Genomic DNA, 23,268 nt, shown 5'->3' with positions numbered 1-23,268 from the left:
TTCTTTGAAACACAAGTTTTAAATTTCGATGAAGCCCAATTTATCTATTTTTTTTTCTGTTGTCACTTGTCCTTTGCCTAATCCAAGGTCATGCAGATTTACTCTTACATCTTTCCCTTGAAGAATTTTGTTTTAGCTCTTACATTTAGGTGTGTGATTCACTTAAAATTAATTTTTGTATATGGTACTTTGCTTTCTGAATGTTGAACCAGTCTTGCATACCTGGAATAAATAATACTAGGTTGTGGATTACAATTCTTTTTATAGACTGCTGGATTTGACTTGCTAATATTTTGTTGAGGATATTTGCATCTGAGTTCATGAGGAATACTGGTCTATAGTTTGTTTTTTTTTAAAAATACTCTTTGCCTGATTTTAGTATCAGGGTAATACTGGCTTCATAAAATAACCTGGGAAGTGTTCTATTTTCTGGAAAAGATTGGGTAAAATTGGTATTAATTCTTCTGTAAATGTTTTCTAGAATTCTGCAGTGAAACCACCTGGGCCTAGAGATTCCCTTTTAGGGAACTTTAATGTTACAAATTCAATATTTTTAATGGTTATAGTACTAGTCAGATGGTTTATTTCAACTTAGTTGAATTCTGACAGTTTGTAGTCTTTGATGAACTGGTGCCTTCTATGTTGCTGAATTTATGAACATCTTGATAAGCTGTTTGTAGTATTCCCTTATAATCCTTTTAAGCTGCAGTATCTGTAGTGATGTCCCCTGTTTCATTCCTAATGTGATTTGTATCTTTTCTGTTTATCAGTCTTGCTAAAGGTTTATCAATTTAATTGACTTATTTCAAATAACAAGTTTTTTGTCTGATTTTTCCTTGTTTTCCTATTTTTAATTTTACTGATTTCTGCTCTTTTTAATTTCCTTCCTTCTGCTTACTTTGGATTTATTTTTCTATTTATAGGTTTTTGAGGTAAGAATTTAGATAACTGATTTGAGACCTTTCCTCTTTTTAATGTAAGCATTTATAGCTATAAATTTCCCTCTCAACACTGCTGTAGCACATCTCACATATTTTGATGTTTTCATTTTCATTCAGTTCTAAGTAATTTTTAAAAATTTCCTTTGAGACTTCCTCTTTGACCAATAGACTATTTAGAAATGTGTTGTTTATTTTCTAAGGATCTAGAGATTTTCCTGTTGCCTTTCCATTGTGAATTTCTAGTTTATTTCCATGTGCTTAAGAACATACTCTGCGTGATTTCATTTCTCTTATACTTGTTGAAGTTTTGTCTTGTTTTGTTTTGTTTAGTGTCTCAAGATATGGTCCACACTGATGAATATTCCATCATGGATAAAAAAATGTATTCTGCTATTGTTGAATGGAATGTTCTATATGTAATCTCAACTACAGTCTACTGGTTGGTTGTGTTGTTCAGATCTTCTGTATCAATGCTGATTTTTTGAGAAAGGTGTTTAATAGTCAAATCTAATTGTGCATCTGTTACTCCTTTTAGCTCCATCAGCTTTTGCTTCTTGTAATTTGAGACTCTGTTGTTCAGTGCATATACACTTAAGATCATTATGTCTTCTTGATGGAAGCTTTTTAAAATTAATTATTTCCATTGGGTATCTTTTATTCATCCTTTTGTTTTAAACCTACCTATGTTACAGTATTTGAAATGAGTTTACTGTAAACATCTAACTGTTATATCATGGGTTTTTTTTTTAATCCATCCCATCAATCTCTGACTTTTAATTGGAGTATTTAGGACACTTACCTTAAGGGCAAATTATTAATATTTTAGGGGTTAAGTTGCTATTTCATATTTCGGTTTTTGTTTCCTCCCTCCCTTTCTCATTATTATTCTTCTTTTTCCTATAAGTTACACACACATTTATTTTTTTGGATTCCACCTTGATTTATTTATGTTTTTTAAATGTAACACTTTGTATAGTTTTCTTAGAGGTTGCTCTGGGTACTACAATATACCGAGTTATACAGCCTATCAGTATCAACATTTTACTACAATTGAGGTGTAGGAATCTTAATTCTACTTAGATTCTTTTACCCTCTCCAAATTCTAAGTATAATTATCTTACATATTTTTTTCCACGTAACACTGATCACTACATTAGTTGGTGTTACAATTTATGATTTAAGAAACTCATGAGAGGGATAGTTTATATTTGCTCCTATTTTTACCCATTCTGATATTCTTTCCATTCTGAAATTCCAAACCTTCTGCTAACATTTCCTTTTTATTTAGAGAGCTTTCTTTAGCTATCCTTTCAGGATATGTTGGGTAGCAACAAATCCTCTTAGTTTTCCTTTCTCTCAGAATTTTTTATTTCCTTTTCATTTCTGAAGGATATTTTTGCTGGAAATAGAATTCATGGTTGACAGTTGTTTTCTTTCAGTACTTGAAAAATGTTGCGCCACTTTATTCTGGCCTCCGTGGTTTCAAATGAGAAACTACTCATTTGAACTGGTGTTCCCCTAAAAGTAATGCTTCATTTCTCTCTGCTTCAAGTTTTTTTCTTTGTATTTAGTTTTCAGAAGTTTCAATGTGTGTTAGCATTGATTTCTTTGGGTTTTTGCTATTTGGGGTTATGATACTGCTATTTATAATAAGAAACATTTATTTGGTGTTCACCCTTGTTTCTGGCACAGAGCTCCTAAAACTCTTAGAATTTCCTAATTGATAAGAACAATAAAGATATCTTTCGATATTCATAATAAATCCTTTTCAACTACATGTGCGCTTATGTTGAGATGACTTTTAGAAACCATTTAAAGATGGGGGCTGGCTGTCAGAGGAACCAACCATACGATTAGAGGGCCAGAACTTTCAGCTCTACTCCCCAGCCTTAGAGGATGGATGAGAGTGGCTAAAGACTGAGGTCGTGCTCTACACTGGAATTTGACACAATACTGTAAAATGACTATAACTCAATAAAAAAATGTAAAGACTGAGGTCAATCATCACAAATGGCCAATGATTTAATTACTCATGCCTATGTAATGAAGCTTCCATAAAAACCCCAAAGGACAAGGTTCAGAGAGCTTCTGGGTTGGCGTACATGTGGAGGGTCTGGGAAGATGCCATGTCCAAAGAAGGCATGGAAGCCCTGCACTCCCTTCCCACATACCCTCCCTATACATCTTTTCCATTTAGATGTTCCTGAGTTACATTCTTTCATAATAAACCAGTAATCTAGTAAGTAAACTGTTTTCCTGAGTTCTGTGAGCCACACTAACAAGTTAATCAAATCTGAGGGGGGTGTCTGGGAACCTTCAATTTATAGCTGATTAGTCAGCAGCACCAGTAAGAATCTGGACTTATGACTGGCACCTGCAGTTGGTGGGGACTGGGGGTAGAGTGTCTTATGGGACTGAGCCCTTAACCTGTGGGACCTGATGCCATCTCTAGGTTGACAGTGTCATAATTGAGTTCACTGTGGGACACCTAGCTGATGTTGCAGAATTGCTTGATGTGTGGAAAACCCACCCATCTGGTGTCAGAGGTAAAGTGGCATTGTAGTCAAGTATTAAGAGTGGAGGACACACAGGAAGAGCATGTTTTTCTTTACAGGGGTGTGCTCAGCTTATTGAATCTGTAGGTTTGTCTTTGATCAAATTTGGGAAGTTATCAGCTATTATTTCTTTGAATACTTTTCCAGTCCCATTCACTCTCTCCTCTCTTTCTGGGACTCCAGCGATACAAATGTCAGCTCTTTTGTTATTATTCCATAAGATCTTGTTGCTTAGACTAGGTAATTCTGTTGATCTGTCTTCAAGTTCATTAATTCTATCCCACCATCTCTGATCTACCACTGAGCTTTGGATAGTTTTCCATTTTAATGATAGTATTTTTCACTTCGATGTTTTTCCATTTGGTTCTTTTAAAATTTTTCTATTCCTTGGCTGAGATTTTTTATTCTTCTTATGTTTTGAGAGAAGTCATAATTATTTGTTTCATAAAAATTGCTTTAAAATCCTCATCAGATAATTGCAACATTTGATTCATCTTGGTCTTGATATCAACTATCTTTTTCTCATTCAAACTGAGATTTTCCTGGTTCTTGGTATGATGAGTTATTTTCAATTATATCCTAAACATTTTGAATATTATTAGATTCTGGATCCCACTTAATCTTTATTAAGTAAGCAGCTCCCTCAGAGATGTGGCGCAAGGACCAAGTGTGCATGTTCAGCTTCCTGCTGGGTCCTGTTGCTACCGGCCCAGCAAAAGTGAAGCAGTGACTCAGAGTGCCTCACTGCAAATGGCTGGTAGAATTTCAGCTCTCCTTTCAGCCCTGCTGACATATTCCCAGTGACAGAGGGACCCCAGTTCACACTGTCTCACTGCCTCCAAGTATGGATATAAGCTTAGCTCTCCACTAAGCCCCACTGCCACAAGGAAGAGGGAAAGCTAAAGTCTGATATGTACTATTCTGTCATGCAGTTTGTGGGCAGAAGCTCAAATTCCTATTGACACTAGGAGACGGAAGTAGGTGAGCGCCAGATATCCCTTTCCTATCACTTTGTTTATGCTGGTACAAGATAAGAGGCTCAGTTTGTACTGGGTTCCACTGACACCAGGGAGGTGTGCTGTGGTGATCAGCCCTGTCCCATCAAATCTCTTTGCTTCCAGACAGAGACAGAAGCTCATCTCACCACTGGAACTTGTTGGTACTACTCTCAAAGGACAACTGGAACACTGCCTACTTTTGCTGGATGGGGGACAGAAAATCAGCTTCACTCTCAGTTCTACCAATACTACTCACGCAGGGCAATCAGAATGCAATCTGCTTCCACTGGATAAGAAATAGTGTAAGCTCCCTCCTTGGCCCCATTGACACTACCCCAATAGGGAAATTGGAGCATGCCCGCTTCCACTGAGAAGGGGAAGGAGGAACAGTTTATTACTTAGTTCCACTGACACTCTTCTGACAAGGGAATTAGAGCACCACCAACTGCTTCTGCTGTGCAGGAGATGGAAGATTATTAGCTCCCTGCTCAGTTCTGCAGTCACCTCCCAAAGTAGGAATCAGAGTGTCACCTGCATGTGGCAGACAGAATGGATGATTAAGTCACTGCATGGCTCCACAGACATTACCAGGTGGGGGGAGCATTGCTGCTTGATTTCATGAGACAGGATTGGGGAGTGTAGAATATTAACATCTTGCTCAGCCCCACCATGGTGTGTGTGTGTGTGCGTGTGCGTGTCTTTTCCATTGGTGTTTGGCTGGAGTATGGTGAGTATTGCCAAAAAGGTTTTCTGTTGTTAGACAACCTTCTTCTCAGTTTTTGTGGCTAGAAGAGAAAGGTTTCTCCTGGAGATTTATTTTTCCTGTGCTTTTTGGCCTTTTCAGGTTGGCAACTTCTGCAGCACCCTACCTAGGATATGTGGAAGGCAATAAGGAAACCAGGGGATAACCAGAATGATGTTCCTCAAGTCCTGAGACCCCTAGGCAATCCATCTTCTTTTCCCCACCTTTGAGGATCTTCCTATGCTTGTTTGTTGTGTTATGTTCATGTTTTTAGCTATAAGAAGAAGGGGCCAGGAGGAATGGGTAGACCCCATCTTCATCAGAAACAGAAGTTCTGCCTCATTTTATTATAGTAATTTTAACATTTTATTCTTTAAGATGTTTTCCTACCTAATTTTCACACTAGACAGCAACCTCTTTGAAGGTGCTGAGCTGTGCTTTTTATCTATATTCTTTTTCCTAGGAGTATCAAAAAGAAATTGGAATGAATCCTACCACTTGCTTAAAAACACGTTATACTTAATAAATTAATACATATTCTGCAAATTCTAAATAAAACCTTTGTCTTTTTCTTTTTTCTCCCTCCTTTATCCTATACACATTTAATTACTTATATGATTTATTATATACCTAATACTGAGTTAGCTTCTAGAAACAGAAGGGCAAGTGAGACCTAGTCCTTGTTCTTGAGGACTTTGCTATCAATCAAGAAGATAGGGTCACATACAGGTAAGTTCAAATACAGTATGGCAAGTATCATAATACAGGTATGAACAAATGGTCAAGAGAAAGAGAAGTGAGGTAATTTTTCCAGAGTGAGTTGGCAAAAGCTTCACAGGAGTTAAAATGGGCCCTGAAAAATGGATGACGTGCAGTACAAGCATGGGCAAGATACAGAACTATCACAGGGTAAAATGGTTTGGGGAAAGATGAAGGGTTAAATATAGAACAAGATATCGCACAGGAAGCTAAGGAATTTATTTACTTTCTTTTCTGTTATCAATAAAGTTGATAATTTCACTTGCATTGATATGAGTGTCAAGCTACCCAATATTCTTAATCTTAATGATCTGCCCATGGCTTTTATTTTCAATTTCTATCTTTCTTTCCCCTTTCTCTATTATCTTCAGTGGGGGCTTATTTCTTTCCCAGAACTTTGTGCTGGAAGTTGTCCTCCTCTGGCTCCAATCCTGGCATTAAAAAGTGAAGAGACTTGAAAGTGACACCAGTGGCACTTGCGGATTACAGACTTTTGAAAAGCCACTACTCCATATAAGCATTAATAACACTGGCAAAATTGTTAAAAATCAACCTTTCCATAACTCTGGAAATTAACTAAAGGATTATAAAAATCTGATGTACGTTTACACAAGGAAACAGCTGAATCTCAATTAGAACAGTTAGCTTTATAAGGTTTTTACTTGCCTTATATCAGTGGCCCTCTCCTTAGGTCTACAGTAGCCTTGAAGACCAACAGCTTTCTAATTATGGTGAAAATCAGCAGCCTAGCAGCTACTGGAGCAGGCAGGACAAATTTAGAAGCTCACTGAAATCTGCATTCCCAAGTTACTATTATTATTGGAGCTGCCTGGCATTTCCCTGAAAATCCTCATTCACATTACTTTGACCTGACTCACACTTTGCTCTGGTGCAAAAAGCCTTATATCCCCAGAGCTCCAGGGTGCTTGTCAAAAGCAATCAGCAGCAATTATTTAACATCACAGATTTCTGAGGTGATGATAACAGCTGGGAAACAGGAAGCTAACCAAAAAGTTAAAAGTTAAAGCTGGGGGATAAGATGTCCACAGAGGGCTTTGACATATTCCTGGGGATCAAGACAGCCACTCACATGCATAAATTGTGCACATGCCCAGGAGAGACTGGATAAGGCCTTAAGTTCTCACCACTGGCTGACCTAGAAGCTCAAAACAGGCAGGAAGTGAAGACTAAGGCAGAGTTGTAAAGTGCATGTCTGAGTATTGAAGGTATGCCCCAATACATGCACAGAGGTTCTCAACAAAGGTTGGGAGACTACTGGTTCCAAGCATTTAAGAAAATCTCTGTTCATTCATCAGCTGACCACTATGCTAGCAAAGCAGAAACTTTAGTGACTTCACACAACAAAGAATACAAACTCTATAGAATTAGTTCAGTGAAGTCACAAAGGGTTATTAAAAAAAAAAAAAAAAGGCACTGACAGCAACAAACCTTAGGGGCAGGGAGAGGTGATCTGATTTTCCGAGTTTCCACATTATATTACTTAAAATGCAATAGATATAGGTATGGCTTTATGATCTAGATATATCATACAAATGGGAATAAAAAGAGAGCTGGAGTAGCTAGACTAATAGCAAAATATATTTCAAGATAAAAATTGTTATTAGAGACAAAAAAGACACTTTATAATGATAACAGGGTCAATCCATCCAGAAGACCTAACAATTATAAACATATATGCACCTAACAACAAATATATGAAGTAAAAACTTGCTAAACTGAAGGGAGAAATAGACAATCAACCATAATAGTTGGAGACTTCCACACCCAAAATTCAATAATAGGGAAAACAATTATACAGAAGATCAACAAGAAAACAGAAGACTTGAACAATACTACCAATCAACTAAATTTTACGGGTAGCAATAGAACACCCCATCTAACAACAGCAGAGTGCATATTCTTTTCAAGTGTACATGGAACATTCTCCAGGCCATAAAAAAAGTTTCTACAAATTTCAAAAGGCTGAAATCACACAAAGTATATTCTTCAACCAAAATCAAATGAAATTCAAAATTAATAACAAAAATTTACTTGGGAAATTCATAAATATATGGAAATCAAACAACACATTCCTAAATGATCAAAGAAGAAATCACAAGGGAAATCAAAAAATATTTTGAGATGAATAAAGAAATCACAACCTACCAAAATGTACCAGATGCAACTAAAGCAGTGCTTGGAAGTAAATTTATACTTGTAAATAACTATACAAAAAGTAAAAAGATCTGAACTCAGTAACATAAACTTCCACTTTAAAAAACTAGCAAAAGTAGAGCAAACTAAAGCAAGTAAAGAAGGAAAGAAAAAAGACTGGAGCAGTAATAAATGAAACAGAGAATAGATAAATGAGAGAGAAAAATAAACCCAAAAGTTGGTTATGCGAAAAGATCAATGAAGTTGAAAAACCTTTAGTTAGGCTGACCAAGAAAAAAGAGAGAAAATTCAAATTACTAAACTCACAAAAGAAAGAGTATACATTACTACTAACCTTACTGAAATAAAAATAATTATAAGAGAATACTAAGAACAATTGAATGCCAACAAATTAGAGAACCAAGATTTAAAAATTTTTACAGGAAAATACAAACTACTGAGACTGATTTAAGAAGACATAGAAAAGTTCAATAGATCTATAACAAATAAAGGGACTGAATTAATATTTTTTTAAACTTTCCACAAAGAAAAGCAGAGAGCCAGATGGCTTCATTGGTAAATTCTACACAACATTTAAAGAAGAATTAACAACAGCTCCTCACAAACTCTTCTAAAATTCATTTTACGAGATCAGTATCATCCTCAAACAAAAACCAGACAAAGAATCAAAAGAAAACTACAGATCATGATCCTTTAGAAATACAGCTGCAAAAATCCTCAAGAAAACACTAGCAAGCCAAATCCAGCAACATAAAAAGGATCCCATATCATAATCAAAAATGTAAGTTTGGTTCAACACATAAAACTCAATCAATGGAATATATTAATAAAGGACAAAAATCACATAGACTCAGAAAACCACTTGACAAAATCTAAATGTATAAATAGAAAGCAGCATATCCACACAATGGAATACTATTCAGCCATAAAAAGGATTGAAGTACTTACTATACATACTACAGCATGAGTTAACCTTGAAAACATTATGCCAAGTAATAAAAGCCAGATACAAAAGGCCACCTATTATATGGATCCATTTATATGAAACGTCCAGAATAGGGAAACTCGTAGAGACAGAATGTAGATGGTTGTTGCTAGGAGCTAGGGCAGAAAGGGAACAGGAAATGACTGATAAGTATACGCATTCTTTCGGGGGTGATGAAAACGCTCTGGAGTTAGTGGTGATGGTTGCCTAATTTTGAAAATATAAAAGATATTGTTGAATTGTATACTTAAAAAGGTTCATTTTATAGTATTTGAATATCTCAATATAAAAAACAGTGAAGAGACTCTGTCACTCTGATATTCAACTATCCCTATACCCTACAAGCTTACTCATCCTAGGCCACCCACACAAAAAACTTTTTTCTTACAGTATAATTTCCAAACAGATTTTACATATTTAGAGCATATAGATACTAATCATCTTTCCTGTGCATTCATATTTCCACAATGCTATAAAATTATTTCTGAGTATAAATTCAAATATTGTCTTCACTGCCAATAGGCATTTTCCCACCAGTTCAGATAAAATCTACTGGTCTTTGACTGTCTTCTCTAAGATTCAGTGCTATTTATCAATATGAATTTTATGTTGACAAGCTACTCAAGTACTTAGTTAAGAATATCCACTTGTGGATCTACTTTAGGACCAGTCAATCTTTGTTATTATCTATCAGTTTCCTGTGTTGTCATAAACAGTGAATTGGGATTTATATGAAGGGAATAATATTGTCAGTAGTTTCAAATGGCAATGACAGCTTCCCCCATTTAATGCAGAACAATTTAATCCTGCTTTCCACCAGGCAAGGAAAGGGGTTCCCTTGACAACAGAAGAGCTGAGATTTAAAGCACAATCCTTGAATTTCTTCTGTTGCCCACAGTGAGACACAGTCAATATTTATTTGTCAGATAAATGTGGCAGATAGTCACCAATGGAATATCATTTTCTTTCAAACCCAAGAAGTGTGCTCTGAATAACTCAGAAAAGACATCAAAAACAGTCACACACTATTAGAGTTAATATGTCTTGAAATATTTAGTTTAGCGATTTCATAGGGTATTCTAAGGAACACTAGTTCCATGAGATGATCCACCAAAAAAAGTTGTAAGAAATCCATTAACCCACTGTTTTCCAAAAATGAGTAACCTCAGAACCTTTTTTTCTCCATAGCACCTATTAAAATCCCAAAGAATTTGTGACCTACCAACACCTTTTAGAAAATCCCTAACGTGCCCAAATAGTCCATTTTACAAAAGATGAAATGGCTCTCTTTTTCCATCTCCCCAAATGTAACTGATTTGCCCAAGGTCACGCAGCTAGTCCCTAACTTCTAGTGCTCCTTCCATGCTACCACACCAGAGGAACCTTTTCTAAATGGCAATTTAATCAGACTGGACTTCCTGATTAACAGCAAGATCATTAGTCATTTAATGTTAGTTATGTTTGAAAGTTTTCCCACAACAGGGTTGACCTGAAAGAGGTTAGTATTGTATGTCTCTCCCTTCAAGTTGCTATTTCGAGGTTGGTTTTACCTGGAGTGAGAGTAAATTTCTGTCTATTTGGAATAGTTCCATCTTGAAGATATTTCAATATTTCTTACCACAACACCCTTTCTGTGCTCAGTATTTTTAGCTTATTGTTTTCTATTTTGGCAGCTGAGAAGCTGCAGTTTGTAATTTTACCTCCAGCTTCATATTTCTTCTTACAAGTGAATACAATGTCCTGTTTATTATAATAAAATCACTAGTTGGCAGAACGACATTAAATGGAAAAAAAAAAAGAGAGAAAGCAATTGGAAAATTTAGAGCAAGCAATTTTAAGTGCCAAGTTTCACATTTGTAATGGTCCAGTGGAGGTCACTGGGCTTCCTTTTTATTGAGGGAATAGTAAAGAAATAGATATCGACAAGTTCTCCTGTGAAAAAGCATAGAAACCACCTCCACTTCAAGGAAGCTCATAGTTTTACTGAAAAGTGATGTGATCGAAACTTCCACAATACTACTAAATTATAAAAATCAGTTTAGCATGGTATTTTCCTGCTCCAATATTTAGGTTTTTATTTTCCACTTTAATTGAGTCTTTAAGCTTTGGTTCCAGTTCAGCAACAAGAGAAACAAAACAATATGAATGAAATTAGAATTGGGGCCAGTCTCAGAAATAACCTTGGGGTTTCTTGGGCTTCTGGTGCCACCCACTTTAAGCAGTTTCCTTTGGATATATTCTCTTCCTGATCCCCAAAGGATTGCTGTATTGGTGTTGCTTTTTTTCTTTTTTTCTTTCTTTTTTTTTTTTAAACCTCAGATGCCCTGCTAAGGAGAGCTTCAGGTCTAGGCCATGCAAGCAGCAATCCTCCAGAGACAGGAACAGAAGGTCCAGAAAAATGGTGCTCCCAATCAGAAGGCCAGATTGCCCCTAGAAGTTCACACTAGCCTTACTTCTTGAAAATTGCTAACCAACCATTTTTCTTTTCAAAATAAACACTGTTTCTCTCAACTTCAGTTTGCAAAATATTACCCCAATTCCACTGGACCAAAAAACTGGAATTTTACTGACATAATTGGATTATGAGGTTTAAAGATTGATGGAACTTTTCTGTTCCAAATACAATTGTTCAAATACCAAACCTAAACGGATATGTAGAAGCCCTTACGTAGCTAACGCCAGAGTAACACTGTAGGATCCATGGCAGAGTGGCCCAGCAGAAGGGGTGAAGAAGCTATCAAAACCATAGGCGTTGTGAGCCCTGTTACAGAGAGAAGGATCTAGGAGTCTCAGAGCAACGTATCACCTTTTCTGCAGCCACAGCCTATCCCTAAGTCACTCTAGTTCCCTCTATGCCTGCTCATTTCTCAGATCTCAGCTCAAGCACTGATATGCTTGGCAGTTTGTTCATATGAATATTACAGCACTTGCCATTCTCTGCTGTAATTTATCTGAGTATAAACGCATCCTCCTGAGGAAAAAGTAAAGCCATAAAGAACAAGGGCTGGGCCTTACTTGTTTTTGTATTTCCAGTGAATAACTTAGTATTTGGTATACAGATATGTAAATAATATACATAAATAGATGAATATAGGAGAGAAGAAGGGAGGAAAAGGAAAAAGGTTTTATCTAGGAGTTTACAGAATACGTATACCTATTCATAGCACATGCTTTTTTAGCATGTGTTAGGACTCATTCCTAGTTCTTTTGACATTCGTAGAAAAATTTATATTGATAAAACCTCATTGTAGGCACTGGATCTCTGAGCAGAAGAAATGACAGTATTATAAACTCTTGTACCAACTATCTCTCTCCTCCATTACAATTCCATATTTGACTATTGCTTAATACATCTGATTCATGCTCCTCTGCAACAAAACTGAGAATTCCATAAGAACAGAGACCACTATTTTTGTTCATTGTTGAATCCCTACTGAATCCATGGATGGTATTTAATAGTTATTTGTTGACTGAAAAACTAAATAAATCTATCACAAGTCAAAGAGAAGAAAAAGGTCATCAGATCTAAACACTTCAGCACACTAAGTACTTCTCTGTTTTTCATTGTAAAAAGTTAGAAATTAACTGTGACTACATAAATACATGAATTAACCCTGGCATCCTCACATGTTGTGTGGATCAGGTGCTAAATGAGGTGTACAGATGAAAGAGTCAGTGTTCCAGAAAAGAAAGGCAATGATATTGACATTTTCGTTGATTCCTATACTTTGAGCCAACTGTGAACAAGGGGTATTTACCCATGCCCAGTATCATGGATTTATGGAAATTATCTAGTTTCAGCTAAACTAACCTTTACAAAATAGGCAAGTGGCAAAAAAAGATTATTGAAACGATCCACAGATTGAAGATAATATTAAATTAACAGGACTAATACCACTAACACCATGAAAATAGCAATTTCTTCTGCTCCTAATATGAATTCATCATCAGCCACATTATGATTTCAAAACAGTGACTGTCAATCATATGTTACCTGGCAGATATTTAGAAAAAAATAAATACACTTAATCTGTCCCTTCAAGGTAAAGGTGCTGTTTTAACAATGATTTTAAAAAGTTACTGCTTTTTGAAAACAAAATAAAACAAGAAACTCAAGTTTTTAACATAAAATTCTAAAAGTAAATGTTCTGAAGTATTTCCATTATTATACAATTTGGGGGCCAAAATGACCTAATCATATAAACTACAAAACTGCTCATATTTATACACTTAAATTTCCCAACACAGTTTTCAAAATAGTTTTCAAAGATGCCAACTGAAGAATAACCCAAGATTATGAAACCATTTTTAAAAATCTAAAAATGCAGCGCCTTTCAATTAGTCCACAAGAACTGACTGACATCTTGAAAGATGGAAATTCATTAGCTGGGTTTCAAAACAAATTTGAATATAATCAGTGAACAGGAATAAAAAAAGGAGTATTATGATTTAAGTTCAGCTAACTTCTTTCCAAGATACGAGGTTATCTTTTTCAGTTACGATAACCATTAAAAACAAAACAAAGTATCAAAAGACACAAAACTTATAATCAGACCTCTGTATTTCCATATTTCAAATTGTTAAAACAAAATTTAAAAACCAACACAGAATATTCAATCACATTGCTTTCACTAGAATAGAATTATTAATATGAACAGTTTTCTATACCTTTTTAAAGTAGAATAAAAAATATTTTAAAACTTATTTCATTCTCGTTTGCCCACTTTATGTATGCTTACAACATACATAATAAATTAGTAAAGTAGTAAGTACACTTGTAATTTTAAAATGAAGGCATACTGTTATAGGGATGCATGTTCAAAGTTTAGAGATTACTACTTTAAGCATCAGGAAGCACTTAAAAGATTTTAAGACAAAGGAGTTAAAAAATTCAGATTTAAATTTTAGAAACATAATTCTAGAGATAATTAGTAGAGAAAAAAATTTTGGAAGCTAAAGTGGTTAAAAAAAAATCTCTCTTACTGTGCTAATAGCAGAGAGCATCCTATAAGCTCTCTGTATCTTTGGATCCTTTGGCAGGAACAGGTATATTTTAACAGAGCCCATCTGCAGAGCAAGTCCTCCTATTCTGTGGTCTAACTCAGAAGGCAGTGGGAGCCAAAGAAAAAGGCAAGGTAGGGCCACGAGAGGGGAACTGAGCAAAATACTGGATTCTATGATTATTGGAGTGCTTTTTTATTTAGCTGCAGACTAGGAGTCGGGCTAGAAAAGACTGAACACTTCTCTTTTTCAATATTTCCATTTCTAGTTTTTAACAGTTATAGAAGTTATTTTTCTAAATAATTTGAATAATATAGAAATTTATGAAATGAAAGTAAAATATTGCCTCTCTACCTCCTACTATGTCACCAAGCCCATGTATAGTATTCACTGTCAACAGTTTGATGTATTTCTTTCCGGAACTTTATCCATGCATATATACTTTTATGTGCCATGTATATGTTTGGGTGTACATACACATTTATTTAGTTCTTATATTATTTGACTTTATTAAAAAAATAAGCTCATATTTCTATTGTTCTGAAACCTGCTTCTTTCACTTCACGATACACACTGGCCATCCTTTTCAGGACAGTCCACATGGGTCTAGCTTCTTTTTTGCAGCTGCACAGAATGCTGTCTTATCGATGTGACACGTTATCTAACCATTTCTTTATTAATGGACATTAGCAGTGTCACTTTTATAATAAAGAGCAACAAACATTCTTGTGCATGTCCTCAGACACTTCTTTGAGTAGAATGGATTCCTAGAAATACAGTTTTTAGGTAAAAGGATAAGTACATTGAAAATGTTGATAGCTACCGCAGAACAGCTATTATAATTTACACTTCAAACAAAATTCAGTCATTCATTCTGACTTACTTTTCTCACTGAATTTTTAAAATAGATTCCTAGATTTAGGAAAAGATCTCAGAAAACAAGTCCTTCAATTTGAATATGAGAAAATGAAGGTTCAGAGAGTAAGGTTATGAGCCCAAGATCTCAAAGCCCCTGATGAGATAACTAGCCAACAAGAGTTTCCTCAACAGTGGTTACTGTTGAAAGCCAAGAACGCAACTTGAGTTAACTGACTTCAAATATCATGTGTGTTCCATCAGAACTACTAACAAGCGATTAGAGACGGAGAAGATAGCGGAGTAGAAGGACGCTCGCAGGTCACCGTCTCCCACAAATACACCAAGACCCACATCTACAGACCCACTCAGCCGACCAGAGCACCTGTGGAACTCCGACAGAACATCGCCCTCTTCAAAAGATAAAGATGCCAAAAATCTGGTAGGAGAAAAGGAAAAAAGAAAGAACAAAAGGCAAAGCAGCGCGGGACGGGTCCCGCGGGGAGGGAGCGGCAAAAGAGGACTGGCGCTCGCTCGCTGGGTCTCCCCTCTCCAACTGAGAGGCCAGCGGGACGGAGGGGGAGCCTCCGAGGCTCGGATCTGTACAGAGCAGCCCTTGACTGACAGAACTAAGTTAAACGGGCACAGAGCGTCCCCCCGACACCCAGCCTGAGACGCGGCCGGCAGCGGCAGGCAGGGCCAGGCTGCACAAGCCGGGCAGAGGACTGAAGTGGCTGCACGGAGGCAGCCCCGGGGGAACGCAAGGGGCTACGCGCCATGGCTGTGGGTGCACAGGGCAGAACAACCTGGGCCCTCCATAAAACAGCAAGGTTGATGTGCTCTTGGGGGAAGGGTGCACACCCCCATCTCTGAAAACCCGCGGAAAGTTTTTGGGGGAAGAGAGGCAGGGCTCAGGCACAGCCGCCATATCCTCCGCGCTTAGCACCCAGGCGGGGGCGGGGGCGGGGGCGAAACCTGCATCCGCACGGAAGGGCTTAGCAGCCTCAAAGGCCAGACTGAGACTGGCCTGCAGCCCGGGGCAGATAGGATCCTTCCATCCTGCTCCCTCAGAGAACTTGCTCCACAAAGACAAACAAGGAGCTGGGTTTTGGCTCGGAGCAGGGACAAGGCTGTCCCTCGGTCTTCCCGGAGCCCACCCGCGGAGCGCCGACCAGGGCGGAGCGCGCAGCCGCACAGAGCAGCGGAGCTACCGGCGGCGGCGCAGGTAGAGCGAGAGCGGCCCCCCGCCTTTCGGGCAGGAACACAGCCCCTGACGGAGGTGCTGGGAGGGGGCACGACCCGCCCTCCTACCCGGCCAGTCTGCAACATCTGACTGCGGCATCCAGAGGGGCAGCGACCTGCCCGCCCACAGCAGAGAGCTGCACCTGACCCAGTGTTAGGAGGAGGCGCGATCTGCTTGCCGACAGGTGCTGGGAGCAGCACAGAAGAGGGCGCCAACGGAGGGCCTCTGAAAACAGCAAGCTGAGCTTCCAAAACAGGACGAAGACAGAAAGACTTCACATTAAAAGCACACAGACTCCAGGAGAACACCGACAACCACCCCCCCCCTTTTTTTTTTAAATCTGTTTTTACCTGTTCTATTTTCTATTACTCTCTTAATCTTTACTTCTTAATTCATTTCTATTTCTCTTGGGTTTTGATGTCCTGTTATTGATTAGACACAGGTTTCAAATACATCTATTCATCTCCCCCCCCCCGCTTTTTTTGTAAAGGTTTCAAAAGGACGTCTCAACCCGATTAATACTCTGCTTCAACTCACTCTTCTATTACTCATTATACACTGTTTTCAAACCCTCTTTCTCCCTTCTTTTAAAATTCTTTCTCTCTCTCTCTTATTTTTTTCTTTTTTTCCTAAGTTCTATTCCTAAATAGGCATCAGACAGATAAAATCCTTAAGGACCAAAATAAACAACTGATACTCCATAAACCACAGTGCCAAAGAGGTATGAGCAAGATGAAGAAGCAGAAAAACCTTTCCCAATTAAAAGAACAAGAGAAATCCCCTGAAAGAAAGATCAACGAAATAGACATCGATAGCCTACTAGATCAAGATTTCAAAAAAGGAGTGATTGAATTGCTGAAGGAATTAAAAGAGATAGTGTTTAGAGATATAAAATATGTCAAAAATGAAATTGAAGCTATAAAGAAGAGCCAAGTAGAATGGGTAAACTCATTGACAGAGATGAGGAATGATCTAATAGCTGTGCAAAGCCGACTAGATGATGCAGAGGAACGAATTAGTGATCTAGAAGACAGGGCAATAGAAAGCACCCATTCAGAAGAACTACAAGAGAAGCAAATAAAAAATAATGAAAATAGCATAAGGGACCTATGGGATAATATAAAGCAACCCAATCTTCGCATAATAGGGGTCCCAGAAGGAGAAGAAAGATCAAAGGGGATTGAAAAGGTTTTTGAAGAAATCATGACTGAAAACTTCCCAAACTTAAAGAAGGAATCAGATATCCAAGTACAGGAAGCTCAGAGGGTCCCAAACAGGAAGAACCCAAATAGACCCACACCAAGACATATCATAATCAAGATGGCCAGAGTCAAGGATAAAGAAATGATTCTAAAGGCAGCAAGAGAAAAGCAAAGAGTAAGTTACAAGGGAACCCCCATAAGGCTCTCAGCTGATTTCTCTACACAAACACTACAGGCCAGAAGGGAGTGGCAAGATATATTCAAAGCCCTGAATGAAAAAAAGATGCAGCCTAGGATCCTTTATCCAGCAAGGCTATCCTTGAGGATAGAAGGAGAAATAAAGAGTTTCACAGACAAAAAAAAAGCTGCAGGAGTTTAGCAACACTAAACCCATGCTAAAAGAAATATTGAAAGGGCTATTCTAAATAGAAAAGCAGCAGGATGCTACAGAAATGAGAAACACACAACTGGAAAGGTGATAACTCATGAATTACAAATAAAGTAAACATGAAATTATAAAAGAAGACATACAAATCACTGAGACTGGGAGAGGGAGGCAGGGAAATATAGAATATTTTTTTCTTTCTTTTTAAAATTTTTTTAACAGTAGGATGGGTTTGAGATCATGTTACTATCAGTTTAATAAAAACAGTTACAGTAATGGGTTGATAGATTTACAAAAAAGGGTAACCACAAGCCAAAAATTTACAAAGGACTCACAAAAATTAAATAAAATCCATGATAATACAAAGGAAAATTACCAAACCACAAAAGGAAGAAGAAAGGAACAAAGAGGATACATCAATTCAACTGCAAAGATAAGTTCAAAATGGCATAAACACACATCTATCATTAATTACTGTAAATGTTAATGGACTAAATGCTCCAGTCAAAAGACACAGAGTGGCAGACTGGATAATAAAGCAAGAACCTTCAATATGCTGCATACAAGAGACCCACTTTAGGGAGAAGGACACATATAGATTGAGAGTGAAAGGATGGAAAAGGATATTCCATGCAAATGGAAAAGCCAAAAAAGCAGGTGTTGCAGTACTGATTTCAGACAAAATAGACTTTAAAACAAAGGCCATAAAGAAAGATAAAGAAGGACATTTTATAATGATTAAGGGAGTGATACAAGATGAGGATATTACACTCGTTAATATATATGTACCCAATATAGGAGCACCTAAGTACATACAAGAATTACTAACAGAGATAAAGGGGGATATTGATGGGAATACAATCATAGGTGGAGATTTTAACACTGCATTAACATCACTAGACAGATCTTCCAGACAGAAAATAAACAAGGCAACAGAGAAATTAAATACTACAATAGAAAAACTAGATTTGGTGGATATTTTCAGAGCATTACACCCCCCAAAAATAGGATATACATTCTTTTCAAGTGCACATGGAACATTTTCCAGGATCGATCATGTACTTGGGCACAAAAGAAACCTCAACAATTTTAAGAAGATAGAAATTATCTCAAGCATCTTTACTGACCACAATGCCATGAAACTGGAAATCAACAACAGAGAAACAAAGGAGAAAAAAAGGAAAGCATGGAGATTAAACAGTATGTTATTGAAAAAACAATGGATCAATGAGGAAATCAAAGCTGAAATTAAAAAATACCTTGAGACAAATGATAATGAAAGCACAACCACTCAAAACCTATGGGACACAGCAAAGGCAGTGCTAAGAGGGAAGTTTATAGCGATACAGGCCTTCCTCAAAAAAGAAGAACAATCTCAAATAAACAATTTAACCCACCACCTGAATGAATTAGAAAAAGAAGAACAAAAAGCCCCAAAAAGCAGAAGGAAGGAAATAATAAAGATCAGAGAGGAATTAAATACAATAGAGATTAACAAGACCATAGAAAAAATCAACCAAACCAAAAGCTGGTTTTTTGAAAAAGTAAATAAAATCGACAAACCTCTGGCCAAACTCACAAAGAAGAAAAAAGAGAGAGCACAAATTAGCAAAATAAGAAAGGAAAATGGAGAAATTACAACAAACAAAATAGAAATACAGAATATCATACGAGAATATTATGAAAAACTATATGGAACCAAACTGGATAACCTAGAGGAGATGGACAAGTTTCTGGAAACATACTGTCCACCAAAACTGAATCAAGAAGAATCTGAACACTTGAACAATCCGATCACTAGAAAGGAAATAGAAATAGCAATTAAAAACCTCCCTACAAATAAAAGTCCAGGACCGGACGGCTTCACCGGGGAATTCTACCAAACATACAAAGAAGAACTCATACCAGTCCTTCTCAAACTCTTCCAGACGATTGAAAAGGAGGGAATACTCCCAAACTCATTCTATGAAGCCACCATCATCCTGATACCAAAACCAGGCAAAGACACTACAAAAAAAGAGAATTATAGGCCAATATCACTAATGAACATAGACGCCAAAATCCTCACCAAAATTTTAGCAAATAGAATCCAACAACACATAAAGAAGATTATACATCATGACCAAGTGGGGTTCATCCCAGGGACACAAGGCTGGTTCAACATATGCAAATCAATCAGTGTAATACATCACATCAACAAGAGAAAGGACAAAAACCACATGATCATCTCAATCGATGCAGAAAAAGCATTTGATAAAATTCAACACCCATTTATGATAAAAACTCTCGCCAAAGTGGGTATAGAGGGAACATATCTCAACATAATAAAAGCTATATATGACAAACCTACAGCCAGCATAGTACTCGACGGTGAAAAACTCAAAAGCTTCCCACTAAAATCTGGGACAAGACAAGGATGCCCACTATCACCACTCCTATTCAACATAGTCCTGGAAGTCCTAGCCACAGCAGTCAGGCAAGAGAAAGAAATAAAAGGGACCCAAATTGGAAAAGAAGAGGTAAAAGTGTCATTATATGCTGATGACATGTTACTATATATAGAAAACCCTAAAAGGTCCACACAAAAGCTACTAGAGCTGATTGAAGAATTCAGCAAGGTAGCAGGTTACAAAATTAACGTTCAAAAATCAGTTGCATTTCTTTACACTAACGATAAATCAACAGAAGAAGAAAGTGTAGAAACAATCCCCTTTAAAATAGCACCCAAAGTAATAAAATATCTGGGAATAAATCTAACCAAGGAGGTGAAAGAATTATACACAGAAAACTATAAACCATTGATGAAGGAAATTAAAGAAGACTTTAAAAAATGGAAAGATATTCCATGCTCCTGGATTGGAAGAATCAATATTGTTAAAATGGTCACACTGCCCAAGGCAATCTACAGATTTAATGCAATCTCTATCCAATTACCCAGGACATATTTCACAGAACTAGAAAAAATCATAATAAAATTCATATGGAACCATCAAAGACCTAGAATTGCCAAAGCATTACTGAAGAGAAAGAAAGAGGCTGGAGGAATAACTCTCCCAGACTTCAGACAATACTATAGAGCTACAGTCATCAAGACAGCATGGTATTGGTACCAAAACAGACATATAGACCAATGGAACAGAATAGAGAGCCCAGAAATGAACCCACAAACTTTTGGTCAACTCATCTTTGACAAAGGAGGCAAGAATATACATTGGAATAAAGACAGTCTCTTCAGTAAATGGTGTTGGGAAAACTGGACAGCAGCATGTAAAACAATGAAGCTAGAACACTCCCTTACACCATATACAAAAATCAACTCAAAATGGATTAAAGACTTAAACATAAGACAAGATACAATAAACCTCCTAGAGGAAAACATAGGCAAAACATTATCTGACATACATTTAAAAATTTTTCTCCTAGAAGAAATAGAAGCAAGAATAAACAAATGGGACCTAATGAAACTTACAAGCTTCTGCACAGCAAAGGAAACCAGAAATAAAACAAGAAGAAAACCTACGGAATGGGAGAAAATTTTTGCAAGTGAAATCGACAAAGGCTTGATCTCCAGAATATATAAGCAGCTCATATGACTCAATAAGAAAAAAATAAACAACCCAATCCAAAAATGGGCAGAAGACCTAAACAAGCAATTCTCCAAGGAAGACATACAAATGATCAAAAAGCACATGAAAAAATGCTCAATATCACTAATTATCAGAGAAATGCAAATCAAAACTACAATGAGGTATCACCTCACACCAGTCAGAATGGCCGTCATTCAAAAATCCACAAATGACAAATGCTGGAGAGGCTGTGGAGAAAGGGGAACCCTCCTACACTGCTGGTGGGAATGCAGTTTGGTGCAGCCACTATGGAGAACAGTGTGGAGATTCCTCAAAAGACTAGGAATAGACTTACCATATGACCCAGGAATCCCACTCCTGGGCTTGTATCCAGAAGGAAATCTACTTCAGGATGACACCTGCACCCCAATGTTCATAGCAGCACTATTTACAATAGCCAAAACATGGAAACAGCCTAAATGTCCATCAACAGGTGACTGGATAAAGAAGAGGTGGTATATTTATACAATGGAATACTACTCAGCCATAAAAACCGACAACATAATGCCATTTGCAGCAACATGGATGCTCCTGGAGAATGTCATTCTAAGTGAAGTAAGCCAGAAAGAGAAAGAAAAATACCATATGAGATCGCTCATATGTGGAATCTAAAAAACAAGAACAAAAACAAACAAACAAACAAAAACAAAGCGTAAATAAAGGACAGAAATAGACTCACAGACAGAGAATACAGACTTGTGGTTACCAGGGGGGTGGAGGGTGGGAAGGGATAGACTGGGATTTCAAAATTGTAGAATAGACTACACTGTATAGCACAGGGAAATATACACAAAACGTTATGATAACTCACAGAGAAAAAAATGTGACAATGAGTGTGTATATGTCCATGAATAACTGAAAAATTGTGCTGAACACTGGAATTTGACACAACATTGTAAAATGATTATAAATCAATAAAAAATGTTAAAAAAAAAAAAAAAAAAAAGAACTACTAACAAGCAGGAAAGGGAACTGTCATCTCCTTTTTCTTGCCTACCCTCAACAAGAAAAGAAAAAAAGGGAGTAAATTCCTAAAAGATATAATAGCAAGAGGGAGCCGGAAAGGAGGATTCTCAAACTAGGTGGAATAACGGGCATCAAAAGCTTAAGGTATCATAAGTTCAGCTGCACAAAGTGAGCAAGTGCGGTGGAAAAGACTCTGACATGGGATGACCTTAGCAAAAACCTTCCACAGCCTCAGTGGGTTGTATGAAAAGTTTCTTGGTTCTAAATATCTCCATGTGGCATCCAAAATGAATGCCAGTACTGAAACCAAATTCTGAAGAGAAATATCAGAAAAGAATTAACATCCCACAATGAAGAAACATCTTCAAAGAAGATGTTGTTAAAAAAATACCACAAAAGTACTTTCCAACAAATTCCAGACCTAAAAGTAAAGCTTTAAAATGAAACTCCAAGCACAGAAGTCTTGAATCCTTTGCTTTGTGCCTGAAGAGGCCCATTTAAAGGAAGGCACTTCTAACCAGATAACACTGTCTTTACTTGACCAGACCTATGGGGCATAACAATGAGAAAAGAAGGTGGCAACTATACTTTTTTGAAATTAGAATGGTCTAGAACAGAGGTCAACACACTTTTCCTTAGGCTTTGCAGGCCACATGGTCTGTTGCAACTATTCAACTCTGCTGTTATAGTGCAAAAAAAAAACAGCCATGGATCATATATAACCAAATAAGCATGGCTGTGTCCCAGTGCAACTTCATGAATGCTGAAATTTGAATTTTTATATAATTTTCATGAAAGATTATTGTTTCGACTTTTTTCACTATTTAAAAATACA

At 37.1% G+C, this 23,268-nt stretch overlaps 1 protein-coding gene across 4 annotated transcripts in view; it reads right to left on the bottom strand.

The window, feature by feature from the left end:
• DIS3L2 (DIS3 like 3'-5' exoribonuclease 2) overlaps positions 1-23,268 on the bottom strand; it is a 321,952-nt gene that overhangs the window by 150,375 nt on the left and 148,309 nt on the right. The window lies entirely within an intron of this gene.

This window comes from Camelus bactrianus, chromosome 5 (genome assembly GCF_048773025.1).
Source record: "Camelus bactrianus isolate YW-2024 breed Bactrian camel chromosome 5, ASM4877302v1, whole genome shotgun sequence".
Taxonomy (NCBI): domain Eukaryota; kingdom Metazoa; phylum Chordata; class Mammalia; order Artiodactyla; family Camelidae; genus Camelus; species Camelus bactrianus.
The sequence above is the reverse complement of the archived record's forward strand: the minus strand, read 5'-3'. Positions and strand labels throughout refer to the sequence as shown.